Source organism: Perna viridis, chromosome 3, assembly GCF_037379345.1.
Source record: "Perna viridis isolate PV_CMFRI_1.1 ecotype Kerala chromosome 3, ASM3737934v1, whole genome shotgun sequence".
NCBI lineage: Eukaryota > Metazoa > Mollusca > Bivalvia > Mytilida > Mytilidae > Perna > Perna viridis.
In genome coordinates this window covers 3178126-3191544 of record NC_142447.1, presented here as the reverse complement: position 1 = coordinate 3191544, position 13419 = coordinate 3178126, and the positions used below count along the sequence as shown (strand labels likewise).

General features: G+C 31.5%; 1 long non-coding RNA gene across 2 annotated transcripts in view; it reads left to right on the top strand.

The window, feature by feature from the left end:
* LOC148620673 (uncharacterized) overlaps positions 1 to 13419 on the top strand; it is a 46478-nt gene that overhangs the window by 6703 nt on the left and 26356 nt on the right. The window lies entirely within an intron of this gene.

The window sequence follows — 13419 nt, the reverse complement described above, 5'->3', positions numbered from 1 at the left end:
GAATTAACATAATGTAAAATAAAATAACAATAAAAAAAAACACACACAACGAAATTGTTCTTGAAAAGATTAGCAGAAATTTTCTTTTGTCAAAGCTTTTCAACTTCATATAATCTGAAGACGACTAAAAGCAAGATAGCATTTAGTTAAATGCTACAATCGAATCAAGAAAAATATTCTCTCTAGTAAAATTGAATGAGAGTAATAGAGGATGGGGTCCAAAAGGGTTTGTTCTGTCAAAAGGTGCAGGTGCTCCTGGTCCATGCTCCCAGTACAGGGGTACTTTTGCTACTTTGTATGTATTATTTTAGTTACTAAACCTTTTTGTTGTGTTTGTCTGTTTTCCTTGTATGGTCTTTGTCCCTAGATTGAATTCTTTTGATTTCTTCTAGAATCTTGGTGCCCTTGATTACTCTTTCATCTCTACATTTACCAGATGTAGGATGCTCAATTGTCTGGTTATATGCATGTTGAAAAATTTCTATCCGCTAGCATCACATTGTGTTTTCTTGCTAGCTAAAAAAATGAGGTTTCCTAACATTTGAGATAAAATTGTGCTTGTCCTGTTTGCACTTCCACACTCTAATCTCATCTGTCCTGATAGTGGCAATAAAAATATATCCACTCTTTCAATTATTTTGATTCCTTGTGACCGTGCATATTATACTGTTTGTGCTGTTTGTATAGTGATACCTTTCAATATCCACCCAGTCTAATCTCTTTTTGAAATGTCATTGGTTGTCTAAATATATTCTGGTCATCCTAATCCTGCGCTGATTTTGTTGGCTGCTCTTTTTTGGAAATTCGTTTTGGTATTATGTTTTCATTGAAATAGAACGGTCTGTTTTCCCTCTCTACAGATATGAAAACCGTTTTGCTTTCTCATTTTGGAATTAAAACAATAATTTTAACTTAATTTACCACACATTGATATTTCTAAAAGGACTGAACCTAGATTTCATTAAATAAGTGTATTTTTATTATGTAATGGAGATTCACTAGGGATTGAAACATTGCAATGCTTACCCACAATAAAAATATCTGAGTCCACTTCATTTTTGTGTTCACTCATTGCTCGCTGTTCACTAAATAATTTAGAGCCTGGGTGTATTGTATTCAATTTGTTAACCCCAATCACCAAATGACCAAATGTAGCATTTTGTGTAGAAGTCTCTTAAAGTGTACTAATTAGGCCTTACTGCATGTGGTATGCGGATTTCCTCTTTTATTGAAGATCCATGTGTGGCCTTGCTCAGATATTTTGATGTCCCGTGGGGTTGTTGCCTGATATTTTACCGTATCCATTCTCGTTATACAGTCAACGTTTTTAAACCCATATGAAAGATAAAAAATAGAAATTCAATTTTTAAACAAACTGAAAATATGCAGGCATATTGTTTTGCATTTAATCGTAACACAACAAAAAACAATTAATACAATTTGGTAGTATAATTTTAAAATGAAAGAAAACTTTTGCTTTTAACAAACACGTTGTATTTGTTCGGCTCTTTTATAGGGGTTCAGCATGTTGAGTTTCAACTGATTATGGTTAAAGGAGATTAATGTGTCTTATGTTTCATTTAAAAAGTGTTTAATTGATGCTTATGTGATAAAAGTAAACTGTCCCACCAGTCAAGTGAAGCATTGCAGGATAATTTTCACTTGTCTCGCAATTATACGTCAACTCGTTGTATTTTCAAGAAAAGGAAAGTCATTCGTGATCTTATAGAAACAAAATGATAAGAACAAATCTGAAAATTACCATTGTTTCTTCCTTTACCATCAATCTCTGGATTGTAATAAAATGTAAGCTTTAGTTCACTTTGTTAGTGTAACATTTTCATCCTTATCATGCTCTATGGTAATTGTAATGCTTAGAAAATTTGAAAGGACCTAACTGTAGAACATTAGAGTCGGGTCTTGAATCCAATATGTTTCTAGCAAACCTTCTCCACGGAGCAAAAACAGCTCTCTTTTTGGTTCTATGGGTTCGCTGGTGTATACCGCCCCGAGTTCACATTCAAAATCGAGGAACTTTTTAATGGATATTTAGGGGATGTGTCATATTTCTCGACTTTTTGGGAATATCTGTTTGTTAAAACGCTATAAACCATATTTTCATTCAAAGGCCTAAAATGAACTTTTTTATAGTAACAAAAATTTTCTAGTATCTGTATTTTCTTTACAATTGAAAACATAGTTTTTATGAAGTTTAAGCATTTCACCACTCATGGCCTTTACTATCGCTAGCACTGCTCTTGCATTTTGTCAAACAGGCATGAATCTGTTTAAATACATTATTTATGAACCTTGTGTAAATCTACAAAAAATCACTATGGAGGGGTGAGGGGATATCGTCTATATACCAACATTAACACTATCCGTTACAATAACATATGTATATATAAAATATAAAAATGTATAAAAACGGAATATGGAAAACATTGAGCACAAACAATTTCTTGCAATAATATACAATACAATTACAATACATTACAAAAAATATAAAATAAGTGTGTACAAATACAGCCGCGTTAGCTGAAAGTGTTATGCAATGACACAGATCAAAGAAAATATAAAGATTGCTTATATGCCAGTTCGAAATAATTGGTTCACAAACTTACAGCCTTACCCTCATATATCGATTACATATACAGAAATAGACGAATAACGAGTTCTAACCTGACACGAATTTTACCGCAATTGTATCTAAATATAAATCCTAGTAATATATATATTGATTACCCATTTATTAACTTCATCGATAGTTTCACAAATTTTGGGGAAATATCTATTCAAGGCATTAATTTAACTTTTACATAAGAATTTATAACCTTCACACCACAGGACAGGTTGTAGCTATCCCCAAAACATCATTATAACTCAAGTTACATAAAGCAATGTAAATACGAAATAAAACATAAATACTAAATAAACCCCTAACTTGTGAAAACACTGAGACCTCCCATGTATTTATAAACCCTTCACTTTCGACGACCAGTGCTGCACTGAAAGTATGCTAACCCCTTATGTCATTATGAGGATTGTGAGTTAACATAAGTAGAATCATGCTGATATATTGTCCTCTGCAAGTTAAAGTTATGGTAAATACCAGTGAAGCTATTGAATGTTGTGAAATTAGCATTGAATCTTATGGGAAGTGGAATTAGTGGTTTCTAGCCTTAAGTAACACAAAAGCACAAACTAAGGGCTACTTGCAGTACTATTATAAGTTTAGTCACTGTGATTTCGAGAACGAACAAAGCACTAAGAAGCAAATGGAAAATGGATATGTTAATCACCATTCCTTTTACATTAATACAAGTGTGAACACTGATGCAGTTTGTTTAAGAAGTTCAAATCAATCTAATGATTTTAGGATAACTTTTGTAAAAAAACGAATATGTAGTGATTTGATCTACTTATAAAAACCATTATTGTATTACACAAGGGATATGTGTTATTCAATGAATAATTTTTCTCCAAATTTGACCTTTTGCTCAAACTGGCATTTTTCTTCCAAAATCTATTTTTTATCCTAACACAGACTGTTTTAAAATATGTATTTATAAAACATGAATATCGAACTTCTCTGAGCAGACTTAACCTTTCGGATTTTTTAATCTTTAAACAGAACACTAAATAAACAAAAAAAACTTGTATCATGTAATGTCCCTTTACATTAGCTTAACCCCTATTTTTTTTAAACTCTTACTGAGCATTATTCAAAAATGGAGTATTTCCTGATAATTTAATAATATATGTACTTTTTTTTTTAAATTATCCAAAGCAGTCCAAGAAAACAGAAAACGAGCTTAGCTATTAAATTGAATTATTGGTCAAGATATATCACTGGTTTGCACTGATAATAACCACTATTTTTTATCAACGTTAACCTTCATGGAATTTTCATGAATTCTGAAGGATCATGTTCATGTGACCAAATTCTGTATCAGGTCAATCAAAACAAGAGAGTTGTTATACAAAGTGCAGATTCATCAAACTAAAGATACAACAACTGTCTAAGAAAGGACTCAAGCATAAGCAAATAAAAGATTTCATGTAAGTGTGCAGCTCAGGTGAACTGAAGTCTGTATAGACATAGTGAGTTAAACAATATGTATCAATTCATAACGTCTCAAAAATAAAGCAAATGACCACAAAGAAATGTTTCCAAGTTTAAAAAAGCAAATATTTTCCCAATTAAAAATGGATGAGATAGTTTTGACAAAGGCCAACAATATTACTCATTATTTCTCCAACCAATACATTTTACACTGAATGTATTTTTAAACACCCTTAATAAAATCAACATGTATTACGAGGAACAGAAAAATAAGTTTTATATTCCTCTGATGGTCAGCAGGTCAAATTTAAGACTACATGTTTAGATGGGGCTTTTGATAAAATAATATTGTTTCCATTATGTACATATAAATACTTGCACATCGTATAGTGATAAGAAACCCTCTTTGTCGGGTGTTTTTCCATTATTTCATATCATCATTTGCTTTTTAAGTACAAAGAAAATTACATGTACAATGGTGTATCTTATATTGTCCTAGCTTTATTCATATAAAAAAACGAGAAAGGTTTCAGTAATGAAGATATTAGCTGCATAATACCGTTTGAGTATTCAAGCTAGAAAATTCAAAATATTGTGCACAGTCCAGGAAAAGGGCATATCAGTGTGCATACATACACACAAGAATGATAATACACACTCTAGACACTTTTGATTAAACGATTAAGGAGGTAGACCTAGGGTAAGGGACATAACTCTTGAAATTAGTGATATGTTTGTATCATATTTAATTTCATCAAATGCCTAACAAGCTTTCATTAAAAACAGAATGAAATTAGTCAAAGTTACTTTGATGCTTACACGAGATTGATGTCAAGTACTGAACACAAACTTTCCAGTGATTTCTAAGAGTTGTGTTCCTTATCTTAGGTCTACCTCCTTAAGTTCTATTGAGTTTTAAGTATTGTTTAATTTGAGTAAGGATCCTTAAAACAAACAAGTTAACAGGTTCAGCAATGAAGATGGGAATTAATTATGCTAAACAGAAACAGGATTAGTTTCATTTAAAAAGTTGTTTATAGGATTTTTAGTGCTTCTTGATTTACAAGGATAGATCCTATTGTGGTTTACATTTTAGATATGCGCAAAATTTGTAGCCAATGAAGTTCACTTTACCTAAATATATGCACATACATCAAAGTACAGTAAAACCCATTTACCCCTTTTTACCATTAATATTTTGTAGACTTATAAATTCCAATCAAAATGAAATTGAATAAAAAAAATCTCAATCGAAACTCGAAAGACTTTGAAAATACTATAGTTACCTTGTGGATCTGTCCCTTTAGATCTTTATAATAGTGGGCAGGGTCCTCACAACGGTTATCTACACAAACTAAACAGGTGAAATATAACCAGTAATTAGTAATATAATCTAAAGTCTACTGTTTTGATCTCGGGTCAGCTGAAAAGCGAAGTCAATAAAATGGCGACGCCAATCCGCAAACTTTACGTGACAACTGACCCCAGAATGGCGATACTTTTTACTTTTCGACTCGTTACAGCTTCGTCGATTACACCGGTAAAATACGCTGATATGCTGCGAATCTTTGTTCATTTAATCATTGAAATATACCAATAAAAAAGCTAAAATATGTCACAGAAGAAATTCTGTCAGATTTTTCTAGACCACCCCCTTGGAAAAAATTAGCCGCCTTGTGAAATAAAAATGACGATATCTCAAGTTCTGGATTTTGAAACATTTAGATATTTCATATAATGAAGCACCGATATATTTCTGAGCTGCATTGTATGTTTTTACTTACGAAGTGGTGATAAATGCAATTCTGCAGCTTATTTGCAATGTCGGTTAAGACAGGGGAGGCAACTGTGTTCGGAAGTTTCAGTATGATTTGGAAATAATAAGTACTTATTGCCTTTTGACGCCTCACCTCTCTTTTTATTACACAAAAATATTAAATACTGTAATTCTAAATTTCTAAACAAAATCATACAAAAATACATTTTTTATTTCAAAATTCACTACATGAAATCATATACGATTGTAATGATTTCAATTTACCAATAAAAACAAATCATGGAACTCACGCAAACTATACTAAAACATAATTGTTACCATTTTCAGCTTTACCCATTAGCACTGCAAAAATGATGAAATATTGGTACGGTTGTCAAATTTAATGAGTTTCCAGAATTTAGAACACAGGAAAAATTAGTTATATTCCATATTAATTTTGTAGGGCAACAAGTAATCGGGAAAAGATCTGTCATTAGAAAGTGTCAAGTGTGTATGGCTACCTTTCCTCAGACATATCATCATACCATTCCATGTGTCTAAGATTTCAATCATTGTCATAATAAAAAAAATATTGGAACATACATAATCTGTGGGTGTATTTGAAATAATATTTATCTTAGAAGAAAATATATGAATAATACTATTAAATTTTTGCTGAAATAATGTAAGGGTTCAGTCTAATAGATCGGATGCAGTAAATGGATTAGTAAATATTTTGCTGTCTATTAAAATAAGAAAAAAACTAAATTTAGATATTAGGAATTGGTGAATTATGTATGTTAACTTGCAAAAAAGTAGTATAAATTATAACACGTTTTAATTTTTGTTTCTGTGATGATTTCTTTTTGGATAATAAAAACTCCTTGCTTCCTGTAACATATTGAGTGAACATATCCTGTTCTTCTGATAAATTTTATTTTAATATAAAATATTGAACTATTTCTTTACTAAAATATTAAGATCTATCCTATACAAAATAAAATTCTTTTGTCATAATTTAAAGGATTTAAAGCAAAACATTGTATCAGCATACCAACTTCCTTTTAATAACAGGAATTATAATTTACAATACCAGAAGGTATAACACACTTTATTTTCACTTGTACACCTAATTGCATTATAAGAGGGCATCATTTGACTATGACTTAATTTTGTTAAGAAATAAATATCACTTCTTCTTTACCTATGAGCATTTATAACCAATTTGATACCTCAAATCAACCCATATATTTGACAAAATACTATATGTAGTATTTTTAAAGAGTAATCAAAAGAACCAAGGTTATAGCGGTAATCAAAAGAAAGTAATCCAGGGACAAAGATCAGACATGGAAAACAGACATACACAACAAAGAACAAAAAGCAGCTAAAATCATACATACAAAGTACAAAAAGCAAATGAGCAACTCGGACTCCACCAAAAACTGTGAGCATGGACCAGGTGCACCGGTATGGTAAGTGTCCTCCGCTTTTCTAGAAACACCCGCCGAGTTGCTCATAAAAAGTCAAGTGCGCGGTAGACAAACGAGGAAAGAAAAACTATGACCCGTTGAATAAATCAGTTTTCGTGGTGCAGATGGATACACCATAACGATCCACGAGTTCATGATGACGACCATAAGACGTCTGTAGTGAAGACTTCAATCTTGTAGCAACATAACCCTGTTCCAGAAGCCTATTTGTTAGAGTTATAGCGCAATACAAAAAGTCTACGTAGTTTCGACAAGCTTTGGCACAACGTATGAGTTGTGATATGAACACTCCATACGCAGGTGCCGAAGGGATGTTGCCACAGATGAAAGGAAAGTTGACAATTCTGAATGAAAAGTCATCACGTTTATCATAAAGTTTGATCAATAGTTTTCCTTTACCATCGATTTCTAAGTGTAGGTCAAGATATGAGGCTGACTTCACAGTGTCTGTAGTATCCTTTATCTGAAGTTCTTTTGGGTAGATACGATGTATCAAATCCCCGAAATTAGGATTGTTTAAAGATGATTTGTCATCTATATAGTGGAAACTGAGATTGAAGGATCTATCAAAACGATATTCTTTCTTTCTGATCAGATCAGCCATAAAGTCAGCCTCATAAGAGTGAAGGAACAGGTCAGCAAGTATAGGAGCACAATTTGTTCCCATTGGGATGCCGACCGTTTGTTGAAAAACACGTCCACCACACTGGACAAATATGTTGTCGATTAAAAATTCCAGCATTTTGTAAACATCTTCCTCTGTATATTTGGAAGATGATTTGGAATTATTTCTTACATAGCATGAGGAATCTCTACCAAGATTCCAGCATTTTGTAAACATCTTCCTCTGTATATTTATAAGATGATTTGGAATTATTTCTTACATAGCATGAGGAATCTCTCTCAAGATATATTTGTATCTAGATGTACCATCTTTTTTGGAAAAACAACGATGTATAATGCTTTTAAGTCGGGATTTTAACTGAGTTTGGGGAATAGAAGTATACAGTGTTGAAAAATCATAGGTTTTAATGCTATTATATTCAGATAATAGTCTTGAACTGATTGTCTCCAAAAAATCTTTCGAATTTTTCAGAATCCACATTGAATTATTACTACTACGGGAGTAACAAGTGTTGTGGTAGGACTGTAGACCCTCTTTGACAGTTGTGAGTATAGAATTTAAAAGTTTTGAAAGAGGTTTGGTGGTACATTTTGCAGATCCAGCTATGAAACGTTGTTTGTATGGGTTCTTGTGGAGTTTAGGAATCCAGTACATAGACGGTAAATCACAATCATCGTCCTTGGTAGAGAGACCAAAAGAGGATAGCACAGATTTATGGTTTTCCACAATCTCTTCTTTGGAGAGAGTGGTAGCAGTATATGTCTTATAACTGCTAATATTTTCTACGTCTACCTCTGATAATAAACATTGGATGTAAAACGTTTTGCAGACAAAAACAATGTTGTGTTGGGCTTTGTCTGCTGGTACGACAACATATTTGTCATGTATAGTAGACAATGGTTTTGCTACGTCGGGGTCTTTGAAAACTGATGTAGCCTTGGCGCTCATTGACCTACTGAAAACTTTCATTCATTTCAAAATTAAAGACCTCACGGCCTTTAACCACTGGGACGGAGTATCAATGTCTTCTTTTTATCCATTTTCTTGCATAGTCCTCGACGGCATCCATAGTAACTTTAAAGTTATAATTCCAATTTATGGAGCGTGGTTCACGGTACTTGGGACCTTTAGAAAGGATATTAAAGACGAGGCATTCTATGTACAGTACAGCTCGCAGAATAGTCTGATAAATACCTGGCATACCTAGAATATCTGGTATGGCAGGTATGAATTTTATTAAATTGATTCTGTTATTTGTAATATACAACTCACTAATTGGTAAATAAATTCTGGTGTCTCAGGTCAAATTTACCTGTCCACCAGGACAGTGGTAGTAGAAAATTGATTTACCTGTAAGGTAAAAACTAACTTTTAATTAATGCTTTAAAGGACAAAATTGTGTATATAATTTGTTGTTGAAATGGAAGAGAAATTATAATGAGGATTTTTTAAAAATTGAATTCTATTTCTACTTTCAAAGGACTTTTCAAATGAACTCAGTTATAATCAAAAGAGTACATAAAATGCAAAGTTTCTGGTCCCAACATTCTAACAGAGGAAAAATTATATTAATTTAATTTTAAAAGGTAATTACAGTTGAGTTAAAAAAAAAACTTTTTTCATAAGGATTACACTTAGATGTGTTAATAAAAATCAAATATTGGGAATATAAAGTTAAAATTTATGCACGTATCATGTATTTGGAGACTCATGGAAAATAAAACCTGTAAAAGATAAAAAGTCTGTGTTTTATCACTCCTTTTATAACTTTTAATACTGAAATCAAATAATTCTACATTTTTTGCATAAATGTCTGATAAATGCATAAAAGTTGAAAGTTTCGTTTTTATCAACAACAAAGATAAATAAAAGGAATGAAATATGATAACAAAACAGTTTATTTTCATTAGCAAGGAAGCCATTTGGTTTCTTAATTCATTTACTACATGTATTGAAAAAGATAACCTGATCTGCATAGCAAATTAGATTGCTTTACATCTAAAAATGGTCATTAGACACCACAATAAAAATACATGTAACTGAGAATATATGGTTAAAATCGACGTGCATTAAAACATACCTACTAGGATGTAAGATGTATTCTAGGAATAATTATGATTTCAATCATTGTAACACAACAATATTTTTCCTGTGACTTTTTTAAAAGCAAATATTAGGACTTTTAACCTATGACTTTTTTTCAGTTAATTTAAAAATTACATGCTCCTGGAAATATTAAGAGTGCATAGAAAGTTAATACATGAAATCAATAAATTGACTTCACATATCATGTTATATTGCTAACACTGTCACTCAGGACTCTTTTATATTTTTTGAGGAAAAAAAGATGTATGTATATTAAAAACTTTTATTATAAATAATGAATGATATATTAATTGTTTATTGTATCAAGTTTTTGACAAATAAACAAAATCTATATTTTCTATAGCACATACCAATTCATTTCAAAGAGACAGTTTGATTTTGCATGAAACTAAATTATAATTACATGTAGCAACTTACAGTTTTGTAGAGGTGTTTTATCATAAATAGTATATTCAATGTTACATATACCTTTAAAAATGTAAATAGAAGCATTTTCGTAGTTTTTAAAACATGTATGGATAACTCTATGTGCTGTTAAATATGAAGTTGTCACTGTGATAAATCTATTTTAATCTTATTTTTGTTGTTGATAGATTAATTTGCAAACAAATATCTCTGTGTCAGTAATGAATAAATCTGAAATTAACTAATCTCAAATAAATTCTGATTTTGATTAATAAAGCAGAAAAAATATGTTTGTACAACTGATATAACAAAATATAGTTCCATAATTATGATTTTTAAAATAGTTAATTAAACTGCCAAAAAGAATTCATAAATATTTCAAAATGTTTAATAACAAATGTATAAATTGTCACATACATGTACATATCAGTTTTATATCAAAATGTCAAAACTTGTCAAAGACAAAAGAGTTACATATACATGTACATTTATGTTTAGGGGTTTCATTATTTTTCTTTGCAATTCATATACCTTTTTTTTTGTAGAAGGTACTTTTTATCATTTTCTTTATTATACTATGAAATTTTAAAATTCTTGAGGCACCTTTCAGTAGCTTAGATGGGTAAAAGTACCTACAGCCGCCTCTAAATATGTTGAAGAATTATACTGTTATATTCACATATCTATCTACAATTCCCTAAGAACTAATTATTTTTGTTATCTTAATTATACATACACAAATCATTCAAACTCTAAATTAGATAAACAGTTCTATTTAGTTTCGTTAGACAGCGAATAAAACATTTTTAAAATTTTAATTTGATTTTAAAGTTTTTACTCCTAAATCTTTTGCAATCAAGAATAACAATAACATCAATATATTTAGGATGCTTTAAATAAAACAAAAATCAAGTAAATATCAATTACTCACTAGATGTAAATAGATGTACCAGTCAAGATGTTGTAGAAATCATGCATTAATTAGTGAAACATTATGAGAGCGAGAATATATTTTTTTGGAAAGGCTGAAATATGTTTTTCTTTATGTTTACCTTAACATGAATGGAAAGTATGCAGAAAACTGTTTTTTTTTAAGCTCTGATGAAATCAATACTTTCATATATTCTAACAATCCTTGGTGAAAGGAAATTATAATGGTTGTATTTTTTCTAAGGATATCTACACTTACATGTTTAAAAAATTCATTTTTTGTTCATTAACAAAAATGTATGCAGTGATTTTTATAGTATATTTCAAACTCCTTGATGTATGTAAACAGAAAGAATGGGGCATCCCAGTCTGCATTTTAGGGACATACATGTGCATACGTGGTGTATACTGATGGTAAGAATTAGTGGTTGTACCACGCTGAACACAATGTTTTCTGTTTCGAAGTAGATTGTGTGATATAAGTGATATAAAATCTGAGATAAGTGTCTTTCACACGCTTGAAAAAGGTGGAGGGGCGGGGGGGGGAGGGGGGGCTTGAACCAGTTCATGACAAATCGCATCAAAAATAAAGCAAAATATATCATTTGATAGCAAAACTAACCTGAAGGACCATGTTCTTGTCTCAATTTTACCATTTATTGTACGTATCAACAGGAATTTCGGCGAGATAGCTCTTTATTCACTGACAGCGACGAGCACATATCATTTGTATGGTCTCAAAAGTTTGCGAAAAAAACGGTGATCCCGACTTTGAAACAGTTAATCACCTTAGATGGTTAAATATCATTGGTCAATCTATAGAGAAAACTCTTCTATCTTTAATTATGACATGACACTCTGTCAGCAATTTCATTGGGTAATAAAATGAACATGGGAAATCCCGTTTTCCGGAAGAGAGATTTTTTTTCGATTTTATCACTCACTGGTTGAAAGAATTCACTCCAAAAATGTATGTAAACAAACACCTACCATTTTTTTCATAAATTTTTCTTTACTTCAAAACATACATCGTGGATTTCCAAAACACGATGGTACACCTAGATACAAATATAAAATTGTTGGTAGAGATTATTCATACTTTGTAAGAAATAATTCCAAATGGTCCTCCATTTATACAGAAGATGTTTACAAAATGCTGGAACTTTTAATCGACAACATATTTGTCCAGTGTGGATGACACGTTTTCCAACAACGATCGGCATTCCAATTGGAACAAATTGTGCTCCTCTTCTTGCTGACCTATTCTTTCACTCTTATGAGGCTGACTTTATAGCTGATCTGATGCGAAAGAAAGAATATCGTTTAGCTAGATCCTTTAATCTCAGCTTTCGCTATATAGATGACGTATTATCTTTAAACAATCCTAGTTTTGGGGATTTGATACATCGAATTTACCCACTAGAACTTGAGACAAAGGATAAAATAGACACTGTGAAGTCAGCCTCATATCTTGACCTACACTTTGAAATCGATGGTAAAGGAAAACTATTGATCAAACTTGATGAATTTTTATTCCGCACTGTCAACATTCTATTCATCTGTGGCAATATTCCTTCGGCACCTGCATATGATGTGTTCATACCACAACTCGTTATGCCAAAGCTTGCTGAAACTACGCAGACTCCTTGTATCGCGCTAGACTTCTAACCAGTAGGCCTCTGGAACAGGGTTATGTTGCTACAAGATTGAAGTCATCACTACAGAAGTTTTATGGTCGTCATTATGAACTCGTGGATCGTTACGGTGTATCCATCTGCGCCATGAAAACTGACTTGTTCAACGTGTCATAGTTTTGATTTCCTCTTTTGTCTAACCTGGACTTGACTTTTTATGATCAACTCGGCGGGTGTTTCTAGAAAAGCAGAGGATGCTTACCCTACCGGTGCAACTTGTCCATGCTTACAGTTTTTAGTGGAGTCCGTAAATGTACTATTCTTCATGAAAAGAATGATCTTTCAACTATAAATTCATGAAAGGAACTTCTCTGTTACGTTTGTAAAAATATTTAAAAAAAATT